This window comes from Callorhinus ursinus, unplaced genomic scaffold (assembly GCF_003265705.2).
Source record: "Callorhinus ursinus isolate GAN/ISIS: 27379988/994484 unplaced genomic scaffold, GSC_fseal_2.0 scaffold31, whole genome shotgun sequence".
Classification (NCBI taxonomy): Eukaryota; Metazoa; Chordata; class Mammalia; order Carnivora; family Otariidae; genus Callorhinus; species Callorhinus ursinus.
Window position 1 is genome coordinate 12,614,639 of NW_027397093.1, and position 26,373 is coordinate 12,641,011.

At 37.9% G+C, this 26,373-nt stretch overlaps 1 protein-coding gene and 1 pseudogene across 2 annotated transcripts in view; one reads left to right on the forward strand and one right to left on the reverse strand.

The window, feature by feature from the left end:
- Positions 1-26,373, reverse strand: part of MCU (mitochondrial calcium uniporter) — a 199,257-nt gene that overhangs the window by 124,670 nt on the left and 48,214 nt on the right. The gene's annotated exons all lie outside the window — the stretch shown is intronic.
- On the forward strand, positions 1,511-3,147 carry LOC141370289 (protein transport protein Sec61 subunit gamma pseudogene; annotated as a pseudogene).

A 26,373-nucleotide genomic window follows, 5' to 3' on the forward strand; every position in this document is an offset into this window, starting at 1 on the left:
ATAAACATCCACAACTCTCAGTAAAAGAATGATTCACAAGACTTGGGCTCTGAAATATGAAGAAATTTTAAGGTTACCTTAAGCAATTTATTTCATTTATATATTCCTTTTTATATGTGTCTAAGAGTAATCTGTGATTTTAAAAAATATCTAGGGGTGCCTGGGTGGCCCAGTTGGTTGAGCATCTGACTCTTGATTTCAGCTCGGGTCTTGATCTCATGGTTGTGAGTTCAGGCCCCACGTTGGACTCCACGCTGGTCATGGAGCCTACTTAAAAAAAAAAAAAATCTAAATAAATTTTTCAGTAACATTAAAATATTGCATGACAAAGTATTATTCATAGTTTAATCATATTTTTTTCTAACTTCTACATAAAATGGTGTGTCTTATAACTGATGGCAATAATATATAGTATATTAGTAACAACAATCAATGTGAGTAAACTAAACTCATCAAGAAATTATCATATTGCTAATTCAGTTCCCACAATGCATACAGTTCAAGATAGGTTTGCCTAATTCTAATTTCCTGGAATTCTAACAGAAATTGAGAATTCCTAAATTCACTGAGATCATATATAAGTTTTTATTTTATTTTTAAGATTTTATTTATTTATTTGACAGAGAGAGACACAGCAAGAGAGGGAATACAAGCTGGGGGAGTGTGAGAGGGAGAAGCAGGCTTCCCATGGAGCAGGGAACCCAATGTGGGGCTCGATCCCAGGACCCTGGGATCATGACCTGAGCTGAAGGTAGACGCTTAACTACTGAGCCACCCAGGCGCCCCTATACATAGGTTTTTAAATCAACAATTACCACAATCCTTTGTAGAAAAATTCTTCAGAACCTTATCTTATTGACTATAAAGCACATTTTTAAAGAAGACATGTCTATCTTGCAACCTGACAGGAGAGATAAATTATTAAAATGCCAAACTGACTTCATAGTCAAGTAGTTTCACTTAAGAGGATCTAGGACTACAGAGACATAATTTAAGAAAGATTCCATGGCAATTTTATTTTGTGTAGAAACAAATTCCATTTTTTTTTAAAGTACAAGCCATTTTTTTTTCTTCTCTAATTCAAAAACTGACTACTCTTTATTCCCAACCCCCCCTTTTTTCCCCCTTGGAAACTTTTCACTCTAAAAGACAGTATAAGTCATTTTACTGTAATATTTTCTATGTTCCCTTAGAGGTTGTTTTTAAAGTTCATCTCCTCATCTAACGTGTGCCTAAATTAAAACCTAAGAGCCTAAACTTTTTTTTTAAGATTTTATTTATTTATCTATTATTGATTTATTGAGAAAGAGAGAGAATGAGAGAGAAAGAGAGAGAGAGCGCACAAGAGGGGGAAGGGTAAGAGGGAGAAGCAGATTCCCTGCCGAGTAGGGAGCCCAATGTGGGACTCGATCCCGGAACTCCAGGATCATGACCTGAGCCAAAGGCAGTCGCTTAACCAACTGAGCCACCCAGGCGCCCGAGCCTAAATTTTTTATACAAATATCAAAACATGCTTGTCCAAGTCTACAAAAATCTTCTTGGGATTTTGGTAAGAATTGCATTACAATTTTGGAAGATAAAAAAAGTTAAGAGCCTAACAAGATGAAAATGAAACAATCAGTATAATCTCTCCCAAAATTAAAGACTTCTGTTCATTCAAATATTAATTCCTAAAATAACTATACATTTTTATTTTAGAGGTAATAAAACTAAGGTATAAATTTTATAGGTCAGAAAACTAAACTTTAAAAACCCTGTGATTTGATCAAAGTCACTAAAAAAAGGGGTGGCAGATTCAGCACTCAAACACAAATCCTGAATCCTTTATTTTTATCCTTTATAAATTCATCAGAACCTAGTATGTCAGGGACAAAAGAGCTGGAAAGAACTGATTTGATACTAAACCCACTGATACAGTCAAATCAAAGTAGATACTCCTCTCATAAGACTTTCAACTAAACTCCTTGGGGCACCTGGGTGGCTCAGTCGTTGAGCGTCTGCCTTGGGCTCGGGTCATGATCCCAGGGTCCTGGGATCGAGCCCCGCGTTGGCCACCCTGCTTGGCGGGAAGCCTGCTTCTCCCTCTCCCACTCCCCCTGTTTATGTTCCCTCTCTTGCTGTGTCTCTCTCTGTCAAATGAATAAAATCTTTAAAAAAAAAAAAAAAAGACTTTCAACTAAACTCCTTTTTGAACAAGCAAGAATTCATGTGGTGCTTGTGTTATCTCTGGGTCTTTACCCTGTGCCTCTGTTTTATTCTCTGTAAATTGCAAGTAATATCTTCCTGAGGAAACTCCAGAGCTCAGAGGACCATTACAGATAGCGGAAGAAAACTTTTAATTTGGAAATTCCTAAGGTCCTAAACAAAAGTAATCCATTACAATAATCACTAAAATGACATAAAATAATTTGAGTTTAGGACATAAATAATACTTTTTACATATAGAATCTAAAACTAATCTACAATGACAGAAGCAGGTAAATGGTAGTCTGGGGCCACAGGTAGAAGAGATGGCCTGCAAAGAGCACAAGGGTACTTTTTTTAGTGATGAAAATATTCTATCTACTTGATTATGGTGGTGGTTATATGGATATACACACATCAAAACTCAGTAATTGTACATTTAGGTTTAGTTCAATGTATGATAAATTATACCTCAGTAAAGTTTATTTAAAAAGGAACAGAAGAAACCGGTTTCCGGTTCCGGTGGCCCTAGGTCAGTTTGTTTTTGTGCTACGTGTCGCTGGCATCTGAGCCGTTGGCTGGCAGGCATCGTGGATCAGGTAATGCAGTTTGTTGGGCCAAGTCGGCAGTTTGTGAAGGACTCAATTAGGCTGGTTAAAAGATGCACTAAACCTGATAGAAAAGAATTCCAGAAGATTGCCATGGCGACAGCAATAGGATTTGCTATAATGGGATTCACTGGGTTTTTGGGAAATTGATCCATATCCCTATTAATAACATCATTGTTGGTGGCTGAATACCTTTTTAGAAGAGTTTTTCATCTTGGGGATTGGTGAATAAGTGAGGATTTGAGAAGCTCATGGAGTAAAAATTTGCCTATGTTTTGTGTTTTTCTTTCATTTTTTATGTCTTCCAAGGTGTTTTGTATTTGTAAATTAAAACAATTTCAAAATAAACTTATCTTTTTTCCATCATAAAAAAAAAAAGGAAGACCCAGATTCAAGACTAGGCCTTATAAGAATTACCCCAACAAGGGGCGCCTGGGTGGCTCAGTCATTGGGCGTCTGCCTTCGGCTCAGGTCATGATCCCAGGGTCCTGGGATAGAGCCCTGCATCGGGCTCCCTGCTCGGCGGGAGGCCTGCTTCTCTCTCTCCCACTTACCCTGCTTGTGTTCTCTCTTTGGCTGTCTCTCTCTGTCAAATAAATAAATAAAATCTTAAAAAAAAAAAAAAAAGAATTACCCCAACAAGAACAATCTTTTCTGAATAACACTTTCATATCTACCGGTCTTTGGAAAAGTGTTTAATGAGCATATTTAAATCAGAAGAAACAGAGTTGTTAAAACACAGAAGTTCATCTGAAGAACCACAGAATGTTCAATAACTTGGTTTTTGATCATAATTGATCAGTAAGTATCAGAAATATAGGCCATAAGTAGTAGTAGTAGAAGGCCATAAAGTAGTATCCAACCAGTTTTACAGAGAGACAAACAGAAGTACTGGGAAATGGACTTTCGTCCTGAAAGTTCAGTTTTAATGTCCTAACTATAAGATTCTGAAATCTCCTAAAAGTACATTTGAAAAAAGAGAATTATTTTTTAAATTATTTGAGGGTAAGACTGAAAAGTACTTGAGGGTTTGAGGGGTCCAAGCAGCCCAAAACGGAAGATTGCTAATTTATGACTATCTAAACATAATGAATAAACACAGGCCTTCTGCTTCTTGCATATTTGATACCTAGCAACACTGAGAGGCCATCCAAAAAAACCTCATATATGAATGGTAGAGACTGTGGCAAGCCTTGATTTTACCATATATCAGTAACGCTAATTAATGGCTAAGGCTGTGTTTAATCTATCTGACATCCAAGAAAATCTTGTACTCTTCCTATTGAACATAAAAATAAACGAAAGGGAAAAGAATGACATAAAAGTTACTCTGAATTTCCAACCTTCTCTTAATTTTATTCCAATGGAAATACACTTTAAGGAATGAAAAATAATAGATTATTTTTATTCTGGAAAGTTTTAGAGCTTCTGTAAGCTTTCACCACAGGTGAAAAAAGGGATTCCTTATTCTTGATGAAGTCATTCGCTTTTAATATTTGCAACAGAAAACCCTACAGGTTAATAAAATAATCTTTTAAACCTAAGAACATTCCAGGTATTAGTAACTTTCCAGGAGGAGCACAAAAGGCTAATAAACTTTTCCTTTCCCCTTACTCATTACCCTCTCCCATCATCTCTCATCTTTTACAGTACCTCTAAGGAAACCATTTGCAGATTTTGCAACATTATGAACAAATCTGTTTTCATTAATACATTTGTAAGTGGTCAGTCAAGTTAACTATGCTATGCTATCAACAACTGAATTCTCATAGACTGAGTTTGTTTGGGTAAAGGACAGTATTTTCATCAAGACCTTTGTTCTCTCAGCCCTAGTATCTCATTGTTCCTAAAGTCAAAAATCACATCCACGTCTCTCATTTTTATCCCACTCTACAAATTTATGGTCATTAATGACTCTATGTAGTGGCTACTAATCAAAGTATCTACAGTGAACTTGTGCTATATAGAAATTCAGAAAATCCCCTGAAAAATCCCATTCTCTTCATATAGCCAAAAAATAATTAAATCAACTTAGAACTTCATGGCAATCACATTTCTTAGTTACTGTAAGTAGACTGTGCCCCATTTTTCATTTAGAAATATTGAAAATATAACCTGAAATCTGTTTAGGGGAATGTAGCCATTTAAATTCAAATTATGATTATTCCCTACTGCATACTCTTCCTAATGAAAAGGTATAATTAACACTTGAACATTTTGTAGTTACAGCAGTGTATGCAGGAACTCTCAGTCCAGCTGGTGAACAGAAAATATTTGGGCATGTGTGCTACAATGTTATGCTACCTTTCAGCTACCAGACCAAGCACAAGTTCACCTTTCAAAATAACTGGAATTCCTAGCTATGCAATACATTAAACTGCTGCATAACCACAAGGAAAAAATACCATGTCTACATGTAACTTCTACTCCCTATCAGCAACCATCTTCCCCCAGTTTTTTGGGTTTTTTTGATATCTTGAAGTAACAATTCTTTCTGTGGCCAAGATTATACCGCCCATTAAATTGAATTAATGGACTGTTTGGCAAACCAGAAACTGGCTCAATCACCACAGCACAAAGAAGGAAGAGAAAGTAAACTGGAATATACTTCTACAATGCCCTGATTCCTTAAATCATTTAGTGGAAGTGAAAGCCACAGGGAAGGGAAAGGCAAAATATGTGGCTAGTCAACATTATGTAAATGTGGAGTGGATGACAAAGAGGGGGAAAAAAGTGGATGCTCTTAAGAATAGAAAAATCTAACAGTTGAATCTAATAAACTGTTTGCTTACTTACTAATGGTAAATGGCTACTTTTAGAGAAAGAATTTAAGAATTTAGATTAACTCACTATCAGGTGGTTCTCTTTGTGTGTGTGTATTGAAGGGGCGGGGGGTATTATTATTACCTTATATTTCTCAAACCTTTCTGTATTCTTCTGTCTCAGATTGTATAACCCAGTCATCTAAGCCAAAAACTTAACCAACTGAGTAATATATGACAACAGCTGAACAAAAGTAACAGCCTTTCCCATTGTCTCTTTACCTCCAGTCTTATTCTTTCTCATGACAGCTGAGAATGATCTATCTAAAGTGAAATCTGATCACATAATTCCTCAGTTTTAAACCCTTCAATGTCATGCCACTGCCTATAGGATAATCCCAAACTCTAAAGACAGTATGCAAAATACCACCATAATCAAACCTCTCTCCCCATCCCACCATCTCACACTACACCTTGAACTAATTTGTAGTTCCTTAAAAAATAAGCCATGCTGTTTTATACTCCCTTAGACACTCATATAGCTCCCCTAACTCAAATGCTTTTCTCCTACTCATCTTGATACCTACCTGGCGGCCACTTCTCAATATTCCTCCTTCACCCAATTCAAGACCCACCTGATCTCCTCCTGGAAGTTTTTCCTGGACCCCTAAACTGGATTAGGTGCCCAACTTGTGTTCTTCCATATTTCCTTGATATGGTAGACAAAATAATTGCCCCCAGGTATGTCAACACTTAAATCCTCAAAAATCCATGAATATGCTACCTTACATGGCAAAAGGGACCTTAATAGATGTGATTAAGGACTTTGAGATTAGGATTTAAAATCATCATCCAGGATTACCCAGGTAGGCCAATGTAATCACAGGAGTCCTTAAAATCAGAAAAACTTTCCCAGCGGCAGAGACCCAGAGAGATGATAATGACAGAAGAACCGAACCCACTGCTGCTGGCTTTGAAGACGGAGGAAGTGGTTATGAGCCAAGGAATATGCGTAGTCTCTAGAAACTAGAAAAGGGAGACAAATAAATCCTTCTGTAAAGTGTCCTGAAGGAACACAGCCCTGCTGACACCCAAGTTTTAGCCCAGTGAAATCCATGTCAGATTTCTGACCAAACACAACTGCAAGATAATAAATTTTTGTTTTTTCAAGCCACTAAGTTTATGGTAATTTATTACAGCAGCAGTAAAATACTAGTATTTTGGGGCACCGTTTTTACGATGCTATACTATTACTGTCTATGTCTGCTCAAGGGTGGGAGCTCGATCTTACTCAAAATTGTTTTCCTAATACCTAGCACAGTTGCTGTCTATAGAGATGCTCAACAGTATTTTAGAACTGATACATGTTCATAATTTAATTCTAAAGATCCTTATTACTATAATTAAAACATCCTTCTTCAATTCAGAATCTTAAGTGGCAATATGAATTGCTTTCATTCTACACTAGTCATTGCAGGCAAAGAGATTTATTAATACTGGTTTACTTCTTCTGATTTGTCTCCTTTTATTAACAGGACAAGAACTCACTCTGACACAGTCTTCCCATGGAACTTGCACATATATAGCCTTTTTTTGTTTTATCAATTTTCCTGTTTCATATCACATACCCTATTTTTTTAAATCACACATATGTTGTCATCAGAAACATGTTTTTAGTTCTATCAATCCCAAGATCCATTAAGAACTATTTTATTTATGCACTGTGATTTTAACTTAAATCTCTTGAGTATGTGACAAAATAAATCACTACTAGAAGTTCATCTCTTAAATCAAGGATTCAGAAATTGCCATTTCACAACCCTCTAAACTTGGCATTATTTTTCCCTCTTCAGAGGCACGCTCAATACTATAATTCACAATATCAACTGACATTTTTGAGGGCATAATATGTGCCCACCTCTGCAGTATTCTTACCCTTACAATCACCTACAAAGGTGATTCTACCTATCCTTATGGGAATAGATGTAGGGGCCCAGAGGATTTAAGTATCTTGCTGAGATTCATTACAAAGCTCAAAAGTAGTAGAGATAGGAATTCAACTGCAAAGTCAAAAAGTAAAAAGTAAATTTCTTATGTCAACCCTTATATAGTTTATTCTACTATTCAAAAGCACAATTTGGGAAAAGTCAGCTTTCACTTTGACAAAGAGTTTTCAGACTGGCAGGTACTCATGAAGGAATGGCAGAAGCTATCATGAAATACCAAACATCCCCATCATGTGACAAGGTAAGAAGAGGTATTCTGGCCATAAGATAACCTCGTTTTCTTTGTACCTTAAAATACCTTTTTTAAGATGAAGATAAGACTGTAAATCATATCAGCCCTTTGCATCTTTCCTATCAACTGATACTTCCATTCTTCAGGAGATAAAAAGTAGAAAGACTCTAAATTTCAGGCTCATTTTGTGGCTTAAGACTCATTCCATATGCAATTCAAACCTCTTGTTCAACAACTTCTGATGCCCCTCATTACTAATGGTTAGTATTTACACAGCCTTAAAAATGGACAGCAAAACACTGGCAGCATTTGTCTTCACTTCACTAATTAGCTCTGCAGCTTTAAGTCACCTCACTAACACTCTAGTCCTTGGTTCTCTCATCCTAACACAACAAAGTTAGATTAGATGAAGTATCTAAACCTTTTCCTAATTCTAATATCCTAGGACGGCACTAACCTTTGTATTCTGCCTGGCATTCTACTGAACTGAGTATGGCTGGTAGAAACTTAGAAGAATTAAGATATAATTAAAACACTTCAGAGGGACTATGTTTGAATCTCAGTGCTATCACTTACTAACTGACCTTGGTCAAGTCTTAGCTGCATTGTCTGTAAAATAAGGACAAAAATGCCACCTATGATTCTTCTGAGGATTAAAATTTTTAAATACTTTTTAAAAATGCATCTAAAATAACGCCTGGCGGGGCGCCTGGGTGGCTCAGTTGGTTAAGCGACTGCCTTCGGCTCAGGTCATGATCCTGGAGTCCCGGGATCGAGTCTCACATCGGGCTCCCTGCTCAGCAGGGAGTCTGCTTCTCCCTCTGACCCTCTTCCCTCTCGTGCTATCTCTCATTCTCTCTCTCTCAAATAAATAAAATCTTTAAAAATAATAATAAAATAAAATAAAATAATGCCTGGCGCTAAGTAACTACTCACTAAATACTCCTTTCTATTACAGTGTGACTTGTAAGTATTATAACCAGGTTTTTCAAGAAAGCCATTTCTTGAAACAAGATTTTAAAATTTTGTAGGATTTAAGGATAATGGAGTATCAAGAGTATCTTAGTCTACTTGGGCTGCCATAGCAAAATACCATAGATTATGTGGCTTAAACAAAAGAAATTTATTTTCTCACCGTTCTGGAAGCCACAAGTCTCAGATGATGGTCTGAAAGAATTGGTTTCTTGTGAAAGTTCTCTTTCTGGCTTACACACAGCCACCTACGCACTGTGAGTTCTAGTGTTTCTTCTACTTCTTATAAGGGAACCAGCCCTGCTGGATTAGGGGTCCACCCTTACAACCTCACATAATCTTTATCATCTCCCCACAGGACCTACCTCCAAATACTATATAGTCACATTGGAGGTTAGCACTTCAACATCTGAATTTTGGGAGCACTCAAACATTCAGTCCATAACAAATTGTGTTACTTTATTTTTGCACTGAGAGTTTATTTTAAAGCAAAGTTTATAAATTTCAGTCATATCTCAAGCCAAGTCTCTAAGATGAGTAAAAGTACTACGATCCTACACGGAGACCAGAGGAACAGACACGGAGAAGTTAAGCAACATAACCTTAATGACACAACTGAATAGAGGCAGAGTTACAGAATTTGAACATTTTAACTTTGAAGCTCATTCCATTAAATAATACTGCATTTTTGAAACTTCTGTTTCTAAATGTATTATCATTGTCTTCTCTCACATTACTTCTTAAATCCGCCTTAAAATTGTTTTCAATAGAAAATTTAAATAGTATTAAAGAAAGGGGAAACTTTTTAAAATGACTGAAGTTCTCAAAGCCAGGGAAATAGGTTAAATAGAGCCATGAAAGCCAGGGTTTAATTAGCTCTATAGTTTTGTGATTTCTGCTTTTAGGGAAAGCCAAGAAACTGACACATTCAGCAAAGTCATTGGCTTATTTCTTGACCAACACTAATCAATGAGGCTCATCCACCCACAGACAAGCTGGGGTTAGATAATTCTTTCCAGTAACTGAAAGTTGTCTATTCATGCTTTCAGAAAAGAGAAATAGATTACTTTAATAATTACATTTCACTTTCTCTGGATGGCAGAGATTTTATACATCATTTCTTTGGGTGCCAAATACTACTATACAACTCTATCTGAAGACATCATACAGTATAGAGGGTTGTTTTCAAAGAACATTCTCACGGGGTGGGGGGTGGGGGGACAAAATTCTTCAGCGGGGGAAAAACACTGGCTTATATTTGGTAAGTATTACTCCTCAGACCAACTTTGGCTAGGCATTAAATTCTTTTCCTCTTTTTAGAGATTAAAAAAAAGGAAAACTAGGTGATGTTATTCCAATTTTTATCCTTTAGCATTGACATGCAGGCTGGCACCTCCTAGAAAAAGTGAGAAACTTCCTATTCAAAAATAGCAATTTTTATGGGGTTTTCTGTGCTTTTTGGAGGGAAGGGAAAAAGAGAGAGATGGATCACATTATACTTGTACAATTAAATTTGTACTTGCACAAATTAAATATTCTATTTTTTTTCTTTCCCCTGAAACAATGTTTGTACTCACTACACAAAAATGTAGTACCTCCCTGTGTTTCTTCAGTTGGTAGGGGTTTTGGTGGTGACTTCCTGTTGTCAATCTCTAGATTACGTCGCCCGCCATCTTATTTGGCTCTCAGCCCCTTCACTGCCTTGTGTTATATTTTTCCTGCATCAAATTCCTTCTGTTGTAAATACCTGAGCGTTTCCATTTTCCTAGTGAGACTGACTGAAGAAAAAAAAAAAAACTTACTTAGCAATTTTATCATTTACTGTTTTTCGAAATGTTAATTAGCTTTTTCATATACTTATGTGCTTTAATATGCCTCCTCAAGTAAAAATCTTAATCTTGAATTCATGGACTGTGAGATCCTAACTCTGACTTCTCAGGGCACACGCTGAAATCAGGATGTGGAGCGCAGAGGGGATAAAAAGTGGACACGGAAGGTCAGTGAATGAAATGGCAGTAGCAAAAGCAACTCAGGTAACATGCTAGCTATGACAAAGTAATGTCAACCAGGGAGTCTCTCAGATTGAGATGTTCTCTAAATACAGCAAAAGTATTAAAAGTATTGAAGTATTAAACAAAAGTATTAAAGTATTAAAAGTCAATACATGTACAGACAATGAATACAACAAGCAATGATAATGCTATTATATAACCTCCAAGAATCAGGACTCTCATTCATCCAGTGAATTATGCAATTTCTTCAGAGGCTCCCCAAAGTGGCTCACAATCCAAAAGAAATTTTTTATGTATGAGTAATTGTTGGTGGCTATAACTTAGAGCAATCTACTGAAAATGCAATTTTTTTTTTAAGATTTTATTTATTTATTTGACAGAGAGTTAGCGAGAGCAGGAACACAAGCAGCGGGAGAGGGAGAGGGAGAAGCAGGCTTCCCGCCGAGCAGGGAGCCCAATGCAGGGCTCGATCCCAGGACCATAGGATCATGACCTGAGCCGAAGGGAGACGCTTAACGAATGAGCCACCCAGCTGCCCCTGAAAATGCAATTCTTAAATGCTAACAGTACAAATATAGATTGATACAGTACAGTACAAACATTATTCTAGGAAAAAAATGGAGAGTACTAGATGGCTCATGCACACCTCTTTCAGGAACTGGGTTCAATTGGGCTAGTATTCCTAAAGTAATACTTAGACACAATCTTTGAAAACTTCCATCTGGCAAGAAAAAGTCCCAAGAGACAATATTTTAGATCATTGTTTATGTTTCAGCAAATCAAATTGCTTTGACTTATAGGCCCAAAATCAAAATGATGTAATATTAATAACAACACCAGCTAGCAATTAATTAAATAGCAGTTACTAGGGGCGCCTAGATGGCTCAGTCGGTTAAGCGTCTGCCTTCAGCTCAGGTCATGATCCCAGGGTCCTGGGATAGAGCCCCGCGTTGGGCTCCCTGCTCTGTGGGGAGTCTGCTTCTCTCTCTCCCTCTTCTGCTCCTCCTGCTTGCGCTCTGTCAATAAATAAAAAATAATAAACAAAAAAATAATAAATAAATAAATAAATAAATAAAATAAATAGCAGTTACTATATTTATGTGCCAGGCACTTTTCTAAGTGCTTTATATACTTAGCTCATCTAGTTATTCCTACAACTCATTGGGTTAGGAACTATTATTTTCCACTCCACTTCCACTATTACAGACCAGGCTTAAAGACAGTAAGGAAGTTGCCCAAGTTCACATTACTAGTAAAGTAACAGCTAGAATTTAAGCCCAGGTAGTCTGATTCCACAGTCCGTGCTCTTAATTATTATACTATATTCTGTCCCTAATCTGGTCAAGGTGATATAGGGAACTGGGTGGTGAAACCAGGAATTCAATACAAGTCTTGAGCTACATTTAACGAAAAACACATTGAGTTATGACACATGTGAGGTTATAATTCTTTAGCTCTCCTCTTTTAAGGCCTTAGAAATCTTTTTTTTTTTTTTAAGATTTTATCTATTTATTTGACAGAGAGAGACACAGTGAGAGGGAACACAAGCAGAGGGAGTGGGAGAGGGAGAAGCAGGCTTCCCGCGGAGCAGGGAGCCCGACGTGGGGCTCAAGCCCAGGACCCCGGGATCATGACCTGAGCAGAACGCAGACGCCCAACAACTGAGCCACCCAGGCGCCCCAAGGCCTTAGAAATCTTTAGCAAACAATGCCTATGGAATTAGGCAATGGGCATAGCACAATATGGGACACCGGTGCCATTTGTAAGTCAAATGGTACATAACAAAAAGAGCAAAATGTTTATGGTCAGAAAAACGTGGGTCAAAGTCTCAACTTTGCCCTTAGCTGGCAGTGTGCTATTAAACACAATACAGGCTCTGGGGTCAGACACACCTGGATTGAAATCCTAGCTTTAAGATCATTGTGTAGAGTGGCAAAGTTTAGATACAGTACAAGGGCACCTGGCCAAGAAAGCAAAATGGGGCTGAAATTCTGCCTCCGTTCAGCTTACCAAGCCATCCACCCTGGAATGGGGGCTACCCGTGCTGGAAGAAGTGACACCGAACACAAGCCCCCAGGCTACTACCTAGGGTAGTGTGGCAGCCCAGAAGTTTCAGTTATTTAATTGGTTCACCACAGGGGGCACCTTTTTCTATTTCAAACAAAGGCTTCTCATAAGCTAGAAGTGACTCCGCCTACTCTAATACTAGCTATGTAATCTTGGGCAAGTAAACCTCAGTTTCTTCATTTGGAAAAAATGTGTGAAAATAGTACTTGCTTCACAGTGTGGTTTTGAGGACTACATAAAACAATGCAAGTAAAGTGTTTAGTACAGTGCCAGGCACTGAATAGATGCTCAATAAATTATAACCAATAAATCATAACCACGTGTAGTATCACAACCTGAGCCTCAGATCCCTCATCCGTTAAAATGAATACCATCTTCACATTTCCATGAATGCTGAATTGTGATGATAAGGCATTTTATAAACTATGACTTGTTTATTTATAAAGAATTAGCAAATACAGGAAGTTCTTGGTACCCACTACTTAGTAAGTGCTCAACAAATGTAAATGGTATTGTTGCTGTTAGTATTGACACCTCATTTAAATTTTTTGTATCATATATTCACGTTTTGGGTATTTCTTATTTTAGGGAGGATAATCATGTTCATAGATCATTTTAAATTGTGAAAATTATCTCATTAGAGAGATCTGTAAACAATACAAATCTAAGGGGCCTAAGACTAAGTGGTATTCAGTCAAAAAAAAAAAAATCCTACAATCTATCAGATTTGAACTAACTTTAAAAATAAGAAAAGAGGGGCACCTGGGTGGCTCAGTCAGTTAAGTGTCTGACTCTTAATTTCTACTCAGGTAATGACTCAGAGTGGTGAGACAGAGCCCCAAGTCGGGTTCAGCATTCAGCAGGGAGTCTGCTTGAGATTCTCTTTCCCACTCCCTCTGCACCTCCCCCCTGCTTGTGTGCACACAATCTCTCTCTTTCTCAAAATAAATATTTTAAAAATGAAAAAAGAAAAGAAAAATCACATCAGAGACACTAAACCTTCTTGCTTAAAATTAGAGCCTTTCAACAGAAAAGAAATTTATATCCACATGACACATATAAACCGCCAGATTTACACATAGTGGCATAACTATAGTTTCTCTGAACTTGGAAACAGCATCCCTCAGAAACTGCCTGTTGTTCCATTTCAAACTCAAAATAGATATTTGACCTTGCTCTCTTAAGAAAAGGGCTCCTTCCACCCTTTGGGACATTTAAAGTTTCTATTACCATAAACTCCAAGCTTGTAAGTCAGCCACAGCAGCTATAATTCAGCTGCAATGAACACACACCAAAGGTCTGCAAACTAGAGGGTTTAACAGGCCTCCAATTCTGCAACAGAATGATGGTTACTGTGACCCATGCAGCAGGCAAAACCTGAAACAGAATGAAGAACTTAAGACTGCATATACTTGCTTCAGGTCTGTCCTTCCAATGTGCTTATAAGTTTCGTTGTTTTGCTGCTATTCACAGTTATTACCACCAGCAGAGTGCTAGCTACACAACTACTGATACAGTACTAAGGGAAGAATGTTCTCTCAACTTTATTAATGCCTGCATCTTCTTAGCACTCGAGCATAAAGCACATTCCATATTTACTGTAGATTATTCTCTCCATCAAGACATCTTGATGGGGGCACCTGGGTGGCTCAGTCGGTTAAGCATCTGCCTTCAGCTCAGATCATGATCCCAGGGTCCTGGGATCGAGCCCCAAGTTGGGCTCCTGCTCATCAGGGAGCCTGCTTCTCCCTCTCCGTCTGTCGTTCCCCCTGCTTGTGCTCTCTAAATAAATAAAATCTTAAAACAAACAAACAAACAAACAAAAACAGACATCTTGATGGGATGGACACCAAGAAGCTCTGGATTCAAATCTGAATTGGTCACTAAATAGTGTTATGTCCTCAACACATAATTTAACCTCTGCACTCTGAGGTAATGTATGAAAGATTTTTTTTAATTATAAAGTGATATACATATGGAAATGATTATGTCTGCCAACAGTATATGATACAAATAGGTATAAAAATCCCTGCTTAGGTTTTTCAATTAACTATAAAGGAAAAGTTATGAAAGTACTTGAGAATAGAAACATTCTACAACGCAAGACTTATGAATTATATCATCTTTTAATTCTTCATAATCTTATTATAGCACCCGCTAGAAGTATTATACACAAATGGCTCAATCAAAAGGTAACCATAATTTGGAAACTTCTAGAAACATGAGTATTGACAGTGGGGATAATCAGCTTCCTCAGTAATATTATCTGTTTGGCAATACTTGCTGCTTTCTTTTGGCTTTTTTAATAGTATTTTATGCAGTCACATGCTACTTCTACAAGGGCAGTAAAAGAAGAGCCCCAAATTTGCCTATCCTGACATCTCTCACAGGTACACAGGAGAAGCAATATTACCTCCATTTAATAAATATAAATGAGAAAAGTCTTGGTGAACATCTAAACCTATGAAATAAAAAATGAAACCACAACTAGAGCAATAAATACGCTAAGTTTGCTGTCCTTTTTCCTAGAATACACTACCTTCCTTGGGGCAGAACAAACCTCCACACTGAAAAAAACAATAAAAAGACTTCCCTGTCCTTTCTCTCTCAGGCTTCTTTACTACCCATCTGAGACATTTGCACAACAGAGCACAAGAAGCAAAAAGTTTGTCCCATAAGGCATAGCGAGGGATGAACTTCATGAAATCTTTGTTTTCTACTTGGCAGCTCTACAAACTATATATAAACTGACCTCCATTAAGATCAAGGCCAGACTCATGTGACTCACACTGCTCCATCTGGGAAGGAAACCCTGGACATCTGGCAAAATAATCTGTCAAAGACAGGATTCCCTATATCATGAACAGGCAGTTGAACATGACTGCCAAATGTCAAGTATGATACAGAATGACTACTGCTAATGTGCACTTACCTCATTTACAGAGGAATGATTTTCCTTATTTAATATGCATTATTACTAAACTACAACATCTCTAATCCAGAGTACACCTCACATATAAAGCATGGCCACTAAGAAACAAAACCACCACCTTGACTGGCTTTAAAAACCAACTAAGAAGAAGCCAGCAACACAAGGGCAGTTTAAGAATTGTACAATTTGGGGTGCCTGGGTGGCTCAGTCAGTAAAGCAGCCAACTCTTAGTTTCAGCTCAGGTCATGAGATTGAGCCCTGTGTCAGGCTCGTGCTTGGCAGGGAGTCCACTTGAGATTCTGTCTCTCCCTCTCCCTCTGCCCCTCGTCCCTCTTGTGTTCTCTAAAATAAATAAATCTTTAAAAAAAAAAGAACTGTACAATTGACCCTTGAACAATGCAAGCATTATGGGCACTGACCCCTGCACAATCAAATATCCGTGTGTAACATTTGACTCACCAAAAACTTAACTACTAATAGCCTGTCGACCAGAGCCTTACCAATAACAGTTGAATAATACCTATTTTATATATGTATTATATAATGTATTTTTTTTAAGGATTTACTTATTTTAGAGACAGAGAGTGGGGGGGAGGGGCAGAGGAAGAGAATCTTTCAAGTAGACTTGTGTTTACAGTATTGTGTTCACAGTATTGTGTTCACATATAAGTGGACCCATGTAGTTCAAACCTGTGTTGTTCAAAGGTCAACTGTATTTCCCAAGTTAGTAGTGTATGAACATGTTGTCATTGGGACAATATTTTGCTAACAATGTATGGCAACATTGATATGATAAACCACAAGCTAAAAATGGCTCCTTATCTAGACATGAGGTCTACACATGAAGTAAATGATTTGGTTTTAAAATACTAAATATGTTTCAGCTGCTGAAATGCATCACCAATCTGAATTTATACAGAGAACATATTGAGTCCATAAAATATAACAAAACAGTGTACAAACTTTCAGAAGGCAGAAAATGAGGAATGGTTTTTTTGGACTAGATATGTGTTTTTAAGTTGAGACAGAAGTTTTGACACAGAGGTTGTTATTAAAGACTTTTGCATCTGACAGATCTGTGCTCCTGTGGTCATGATTTGATATGAAATGTATTTTAAACCCATTTAAAGTGAAACTGACATTTGAAACTCATCCAGGTGTAGTTTATTCATGTGAATTTTCTTACATAGTCTCTTTACGAAAACTGTGTTTGGGTTTCTGAGGAGCTGGCTGGACAACTCTCATGGTTCATTGATGATCACTGTTCCAAATCTCACCTGGGATCATTCCTCTGTGCCAATTTCCCTTTCCTGACACATAACAACTATTTTTGGTTCCTGGACCTAATTCCAACGTGTGTGAAGGGGTTTCCCAGTCCACCAATAAGCAATCCTTGGACACCAGCAGGGTGTGCAGGAATTCAACTCAATTCGGATAACCATCTACTTGGAGACAGTGTCAGAAACTCAGGAAAAGCCAGATGGAAGAGGTACATCAGGCAAGGTATGTGGGAAAGGACATGGAGCTTCTATGCTCTCTCTCGCCATACCCTTCTCCCCCCATCTCCACATTTCACCAACCCAGAAGCTCTGAGCAATGATTTTTGAAACAGAATATCTAAAAAAAGATATGGGCGACTGGGTGGCTCAGTTGGTTAAGCCACTGCCTTCGGCTCAGGACATGATCCTAGAGTCCTGGGATTGAGTCCAGCAGCGGGCTCCCTGCTCAGCCAGGAGTCTGCTTCTCCCTCTGACTGTCCCCCCCCTCAAGTTCTCTCTCTCTCATTCTCTCTTTCTCAAATAAATAAATAAAATCTTTAAAAAAAACTCAAAATAAAAAGATAAACTAGGGACCCTTGATTTCATATCAGAGTCCATTGAAAGAGTTGTTTCATCAAGGACAAATATTTAAAACAGTGTAATTATATAGAAAACATTTCAACTTGGTCTTAAGAGCTGATTTTAAATAGAAAAATGGATTAAAGATAACAAAAGCCAACTTATAGTAGGAGAAACGTGAGTAGCTAATATATTTTTTATTTTATTTTTTAAGATTTTATTTATCCATTTGAGACACAGAGATACAGAGAGTGGGAGCATGAGTAGGGGGAGAGGCAGAGGAAGAGGCAGAAGCAGACTCCCCACTGAGCCAGGAGCCCGATGTGGGACTCAATCCCAGGACCCCAGGATCATGACCTGAGCTGAAGGCAAGCGCTTAACCATCTGAGCCACCCAGGCGCCCTGCTAATATATTTTTTAAATGCTCAGCCTCACTTGTAATCAGAAAAATAATTTAAAAGACTGTAAGATTCCATTTCACATCCATTACACATGTAAAAAATAAAAAGCCTAGAGCAATGTTGAAAAGGATATAGAGCAATGTAAACACTTTTTAAATTTTTTTTTTAGAGCAATGTAAACTCTTATACACTGTTGTTCAAAAAGTAAATTGGTGTGACCACTTTGGGCAGCATCTGTGAAGAAAAATATGCAAATCCTATACCCTAGCAATCCTGCTCAGAGGCAAATACCATAGAGAAAGCCTGGGCCATGTACCCAAAGAGAACCACACAAGAATGTTCACAGCTGCATTTTTATTATAGAAAAACAACACCACCACCACCCTGGAAATAGCTGCTTATCAACAAGACAATAGAAAACAAGTGTTCAAAAACTGCTGAATGAATGACTCTGAGGGATCAAGAACAGTGTTCTCAAAGGAGGTCAGAGACTCAGGAATCCATGGGACAATACCAAAAGGTATAACAACCATGTCACCAGAGAAGAGAGAATATGGTGCAGAAGAAAACATTTGAAGAAATAGTAACTGAAAACAATTTTGGTGAAAGACAAACTGTGGTATATCCATACAATGGAAAACTATGCAGCACTAAGAAGGAACAAACTACTGATACATGAAGTAATATGGGTGGATCTCAAAGGCATTATGCTGAGTGAAAGAAGTCAATCTCCAAATGTTACAAATGATTTGATTCCATTTATATGATAATCTGCAAAAAGCAAGAGGTTAAGAACAGAGAACAGATCAAAGGTGGACAGGGGTGTGGATGAGAGGAGGGTTTCAGTCCAGGGGACAGCACAAGAGAATTTTAGGGGTGGTGGAGCTGTTCTGCATCCTGATTGTTAAAAGGGTTACACAAATCTACAGGTGTTAAAGTTCACATAAATGTACACACAAAAAAGTCAGTATTATTATATATAAATTTAAAAAAAGAAAAATCTGGGAAAAAGCCTCTCTCCTCCAAAGTCGTCTATATTTGATATATGGCATCACATATCCCATATCTTTTACACAGAATGTAAAAGGCCACCAGATCAAGCAGTTATATGGCTATCCACATATTAATATGACATCTCCCTCAAAGATGGTTAACAAAAAGTCTAAATAAAAGCACTGAACAATAAAAATCAAATATGTAATCAATGTCTAGCAACATAATTTTATCAGGAAGAAAGTACTCAGTTTTTTGGGGGGTTTATTTTATTTCTTTAAAAGATTTTATTTATTTATTTGTCAGAGAGAGAGAGAGCACAAGCAGGGAGAGTGGCAGGCAGAGGGAGGAGGAGCCTTCCCGCTGAGCAGGGAGCCTGATGTGCAACTTGATCCCAGAACCCTGGGATCATGACCTGAGCCGAAGGCAGATGCCCAACCGACTGAGCCACCCAGGTGCCCCTGCTTTGTTTTAAAGATTTTAAGTAATCTCTACACCTAACATGGGGCTTGAACTCCCATCCCCAAGACCAAGAGTTGCATACTCCACCAACTGAGCCAGCCAGGTCCCCTAGTGCTCAGTTTTTTTTGTACTTGTTTTTATGGAGTTAATCTAGAATTAGAAGACAGAAATTTTACACATTTAAAAGGAAACATTCTTCTATTACATTTCATGCCTATAAAACCTTCTGGGATGGGACATATTGCCAGTCTGTTAAATTAAAACTTTTTACCTTTTCCTTCTCATTCGACCTCTCAAGTTCAGTGTGCCCTAAATAAAAAGTTATCTGAGCCCTAAGATGAAGATGTCACTGACAGTACAGCACTTTCACAATGATTACTTCCACATACACAATTTCCACAGCCTGTCAGATTTGCCAAAACAGAAGCTAGCAAAGATACAACAGTGCCCTTTAGCTTGGGTGACCATGGGTCTGAATCTGGCTGGGACAGCTATGGTTTAAGACCTGCTGTACCGACATAATTTTTTTTTTTTTTTTAAGTAGACTCCACACCCAGCGTGGAGCCCATATCGGGGCTTGAACTCACGACCCTGAGACCAAGACCCGAGCTGAGATCAAGAGTGGGACGCTTACCCAACTGAGCCACCCAGGCACCCCTGACATAATTATTAACAGCACTCTCGCTCACTCTAGAGGTGCTGAGGTTTAGACAATGAATTATATGGACACCCCACCCTTAACCTATTTTCCTTAAGAAAATCCTATCACACCAAGACCTACAAACAGAAGTCCTTATACTAGGTTTAAAAAAAAAGACACAGAAAAAAATGAATTTGATTAACCTAATGTGTTTGTGTTGTATTTACTTATTTTGTCAATTATAGCTAATAAAATTCTCTTCTTTGGATTGTGTAACTGCAATAAAAATAACCCAACACTCTAATTAATCCATACCCTAATACCTTAGGAGAAACTCTTATCAGTCACATTGAAGAAAAAAAAAATCACCCATTTAATATCACTACCCATGCCTCCGTTCTTATTTTAAAGCTACTGAATAGCATGAAAAGGCCAATGCTTTTTATTACAATTTAGGATGCAGCTTGCCAAATTCTAAGCAATTCTAATATGTTGTATCTCCAGATGGAAAGTTTATCTCTGCTTCCTTGATGTGATATCACTGTCCAAAAAAAAAGAACAGATTTCAAATTATAATTCTTTCTTGAGACTGTAACAATGTGGATCGGGATATCTTCTTTTATAGTCACCTAAACTTACTTTCTCAGGGAATGAACTGCCCAGGCTCCTTATATCTCCTTGTCATCCATACTTCGGTCAAGTTCATTGAACAGAGAAAAGTTAATACTCCTACTATCATTCCTTGGCAATAAATCTGATGGGAGAAAGAGAATAAAGTGACAGACCTACACTGTGCATTATAATAGCCACTAGTCACATGCTCTACTGACCACTTGATATGTGTCTCATCCTAACTGAGATGCGTGCATGGTAGGATTTTTACAACTTAGTTCAACAAGAAAAGAATGTAAAATAACATTAATAATTTTTAAATTGAGTACATGGGGAAATCGTATTTTGAATTAAAATATATTATACAGGGGCACCTGGGTGGTTCAGTTGGTTTGGGCTCAGGTCATGATCCCAGGGTCCTGGAATTGAGCCCCACATTGGGCTCCCTGCTCAGCTGGGAGTCTGCTTCTCCCTCTGCCTCTCCCCCCACCCCTGCTTGTGCACGCTCTCAAATAAATAAATACGGCTTTTTAAAAAATTGTAAAATATACAAATTCATCTGTTTCTTTTTACTTTTTTAGTATGGCTACTATAAAGTTTTAATTTACATATACAGCGCATTATATTTCTATTGAACAGTCCTACAATAAACTGTTTTGATATGTTTCCATAATAATTTTCATAAGAACAATAGCAGGCATAATACTTAGTTATAAAGTCTTTGCCATTGCACCACAGGTGTCAAAAGTGACAAAATTATCTGTAACAAGAACAGTCCTTGTTACTCTACAGTAAAAAGCACTATATTCTCCTTAACAGATTTTAAAAAGAAATGAAAACCAAAGCAAAATTCAGAATATTTTTAAAACGCAATGCCCTGTACTTTTTTGGTTTAAGGGGTATTTTTAATTCTCTAAAAATTTATTTAGTACCTACTATTTGTCTAGACACCATATGATTCCTGAAATATCTCAAAGCAACCAACCGTAGACTTTTTTTATTGAAATACAGTTGATATGTTATATTAGTTTCAGGTGGAGAACACAGTGATTTGACAATTCTGTACATTATACATTTTTCACCACGGTAAGTGTGGTTACCATCTGTCACAATACAAAGTTATTACAGGGAGCCTGGGTGGCTCAGTTGGTTAAGCGACTGCCTTCGGCTCAGGTCATGATCCTGGAGTCCTGGGATCGAGTCCCGCATCGGGCTCCCTGCTCAGTGGGGAGTCTGCTCCTCCCTCTGACTCCCCCCTCTCGTGCTCTATCTATCTTATTCTCTCTCTCAAATAAATAAATAAAATCTTTAAAAAAAAACAGTTATTACAGTATCACTGACAATATTCCCTATGCTGTACTTTTCATCCCTGTGACTTATTTTGTAACTGGAAATCTGTACCTCTTTAACCCCTTCATCTTTTTGCCCATCCCCCTTCTCTCTGGCACATGTGTTTGGGTCTGTTTGTTTATGGAAGCAATCTGAGTGTCCATTGATAGAAAAATGGATAAAGAAGATGTGGAGTGCACACACACACACACACACACACACCATGCATTATACAACAGGGAATATTACTCAGCCATTAAAAAAGATGAAATCTAGCCATTTGTGACATGATATTATGCTAAGTGAAATAAGTTAAACAGAGAAAGATAGACACCATAGGATTTCACTTACATCTGGAGTCAAAAATCAAGACAAGACAACCATAGTGCCAGTTTTGGGAAACCTCCGTCCACAGAAGAGTGTAATGTGGAATAAGGAAGCAAAGCCAAGGCCCTGAACATAGACTCGCTGCAGCAAATAGGCAAGCCAAGTTTAAGCAAAAATACTCAAACTATTATTCCATAACACTTTTGTTCTACATCTACTCCTAAACTTTCCCTTATGTTTTTAGTTTATATTTTTAGATGCTTTTGGTCGTATCTGGAGATATTCAGTTAGGTTGAAAAGGCCTAGACAGTTTCATGTTAGGTTCTGAATTTCCTTTATATTTCCAAATTTCAAATAGGCTAACTTCATGCTTTGCAACCTACCATTAAGAGTTTACCAAACTTCTAAGTAAAAGATAATAAATCAAGCCCCTCCCAGTTCCCTACAGGTCTTGATATCTCAAAGTTGTTATTAGAAAATACAAATAAATTATTTTTCCATACCCTGGTCTATCTTACATGGTAGCACTTAAAACAAATTTTGCATTAGGTTTAGATTTCAGATGGCTGCTGACATTACAATTATGAAATAGAATAAGATGTCCAAACATATAGCAGCAAGTATAATGTCTGTTTGGAGGCAATTTCAGGTATTTGAAACACTCAAGTCTTATTAACACCCCAGAATAAGACCTGAAAATAAGGAATCTCAGACTTACTGCTTCAGACAGACACAGTTTCAATAAATATAACTCAAATGATATATCTCTTTATAGCCAGATTTATCCACTTTAAAAGGGAGGTTAATGGGCCCCTGGGTGGCTCAGTCATTGAGCATCTGCCTTCGGCTGGGGTCGTGGTCCCAGGATCCTGGGATGGAGCCCCGCATTGGGCTCCCCGCCCCGCCCGAGGCCTGCTTCTCCCTCTCTCACTCCCTCTGCTTGTGTTCCCTCTCTCGCTGTGTCTCTCTCAAATAAATAAAATCTTTAAAAAAAAAAAAATGAATGAATAAGACGTAGTATTTATCTAGATACAGGTGACATTTATGTTTCTTTGACACTTAAATCCAAGAGCACTGTACAAACAGCTTTTATTCACAACCACAATAAATCTTTTGGATTCTCCAGATGTGTGATGTGACTTGGAGCATCTACTCAAGTATTTTTTTCCTTTAAGTCTCGCCATAATTCTAATATCCCCACGAAGAATATTTTTCCTTCCGGTTTTTAAAAAACTACAGCAATGCTAATGTGGCTAGTATCAGGTAGTTCTGTATTTGAATATTACAGGTAACAGTTACATCACTAGGTTCCATGCCCTACCACATACACATAAGGTGCTCAATAAATATTTCTTGAATAAATAAATGAGAAGAGGGGAAATATGCACACTAACATAATACTGGAAAGAAAAACTCAATGCAAGTAAACAAAATACAGGCAGAACCAGATGGGATGCCCTTCCACCAAAAACAGCAAAAAACAGCTACTCAGTATGGAATGATAAAAAAGTTCTGGAGATGGATAACAGTAATGGTTCACATCAATGAAAATATACTTAATGTCACTGAATTGTGCGTTTAAAATGGTTAAAATGGTTAACTTTATATTATGTATATTTTACCATAATAAGTTTGTGGTTTGTTTTTTTTTTTTTAGAGTTTTTATTTATTTGACACAGAGAAAGAGATAGTGAGAGAGAGAGCACAAGCAGTGGGAGTGGCAGGCTGGCAGAGGGAGAGGGAGAAGCAGGCTCTCTGCCAAGCAAGGAGCCTGATGCAGGGCTTGATCCCAGGACTCTGGGATCGTGACCTGAGCCAAAGGCAGCCTCTTAACCGACTGAGCCACCCAGGCACTCCTGTTTGTTTGTTTGTTAAGCAGGCTCCACACCCAATGTGGAGCTTAAACTCACGATCCTGTTGAGATCAAGAATTGCTTGCTCTACCAACTGAGCTGGCCAGAGGCCCCTAAAAAAAAACTTTTAATAGCTATTCAGCCAAGTATGACTATGGACTTTCACAGGAAGACACTGAGACTATGATGGTGAGAAATTCTGGCCATGTGAAATATTATGGTACATGGTTCAGTAAAAACCTTAAAAATAAGCAAAAAGGCTCTCACTGAAAAAGTTGTACTGTGGGGCGGGGAGAGGCCTGGGTGGCTCAGTCGTTAAGCATCTGTCTTCAGCTCAGGTCATGATCCCAGGGTCCTGGGATCGAGCCCCGCATCGGGCTCCCTGCTCGGCGGGAAGCCTGCTTCTCCCTCCCCCACTCCCCCAGTCCCCCTGCTTGTGTTCCTGCTCTCGCTGTGTCTCTGTCAAATAAATAAATAAAATCTTTAAAAATAAATAAATAAATAAATAAAATATCCTATCCTAAACACTCAAAGATTAAAATAAAATACAAAATCTCAACTGGTGATATGGGGACTATTTGCTGATCCAAAGGTCTATCTGAACATTCCTGCCATACTCTCCAACAAAACCTCAGGGAATAGTTCTGGCAGAAAGAAATCTGCACTGCAGCTCAAAGAAGGTTGGTATGTTAACAAAGGAAAATGGGCCTACAACTGAATAACCACCAGCCTTGCTATTTTATGTTCTGTCCTAAAGCTGTGACCAGTCAGTCAAAAATTCTAGGATTTTCTCCTCCTCACCAAACTCTTCTGGATCTAAGGAGCTACTTGGCAAAACAAAGTTAGTCCACTGAACAAAGTCTGCACTCAGTCTGTCACTAAGTAGGAATATCCTATTACCACTCATGTTAATTATCCAAAAATCTTTTTTTTAAAGATTTTATTTATATTTATTTATATGAGAGAGAGCACGTGTGTGCTCATGCCCATGAGCAGGGGAAGGGGCAGAGTGAGAGGGACAAGGAGACTCCCCGCTGAGCCAGGAGCCTGAGGAGCTCATCCCAGTATCCTGAGATCAAGACCTGAGCAGAAGTCAGACACTTAACCAGCGAAGCCAGTCAGGTGCCCCTCCAAAAATCCTAAAACAAACAAATCAGCTCAAAAAACTGCTCTGGATCTAGAATGGAAAAAAAATGAAGTCAAAAGATACAGTTATTACATAATATAGGGAAAATATTGTAGCATACATAAAAAATACTTCCTATATTAAAGGTGGGTTAAAAAAGGATTGGGTTAATTTTCAAATAACAAAAGAAACAAAATATATAAATATATAAAACCGTCAAGGGGGGAGAGGTGAAAATGAGTTACACCATAACCTACAAAAAACAAATGGCTGGATTACTGGAAAGAACTGCATAGTTTAATCATACTGTAACAAGCTAAACCTTGTTCAGCTTTACAGAATCAGCTGCCACCAGGCACCAAGAGAACTTCAAGCAGAAGTAAAACTACTATGTAGAAAGATTATTTTCAAGTCTAATTAATTGGTCTCAAATCCTATCACGCATATACTAATCTTTCATGATTTCTTCATAACTACTCTTTCAGTAGAACATCCAGTAATATCACCCCTCTAAATAATACTGACAAATGAATTTCTATTTGTTAAAGTTACTTTCATTTGCTTCTAAGTTCATAAAATAGTAATTTACATCATAAAGCTTATGCTTATAAGCTTCCAGAAGCAAACACACGGTTTATAGGGCATCTTAAACGTACATATACCAGAGAAAAAAGTGCTTTCGGTAATTAGAATAGTGCCTGATAACACAGTAGGTACTAAGTATAAATATCTGCTGAATGAATAAAGGAATTATAGTTAAGGAATTAGAATTAATTATAGTTAGGGCACCTGGGTGGCTCAGTCCGTTAAGCGTCTGCCTTCAGCTCACGTCATGATCTCGGGGTCCTGGGATAGAGCCCCACATCGGGCTCCCTGCTCAACAGAGAGTCTCCTTCTCCCTCTCCCTCCCCCTCCCCGCTGCTTGTGCTCTCTCTCAAATAAATAAAATCTTAAAAAAAAAAAAAAGAATTAATTATAGTTAAGTTTGCCACCTCCCCCTTATAAAATGCTTGTATTA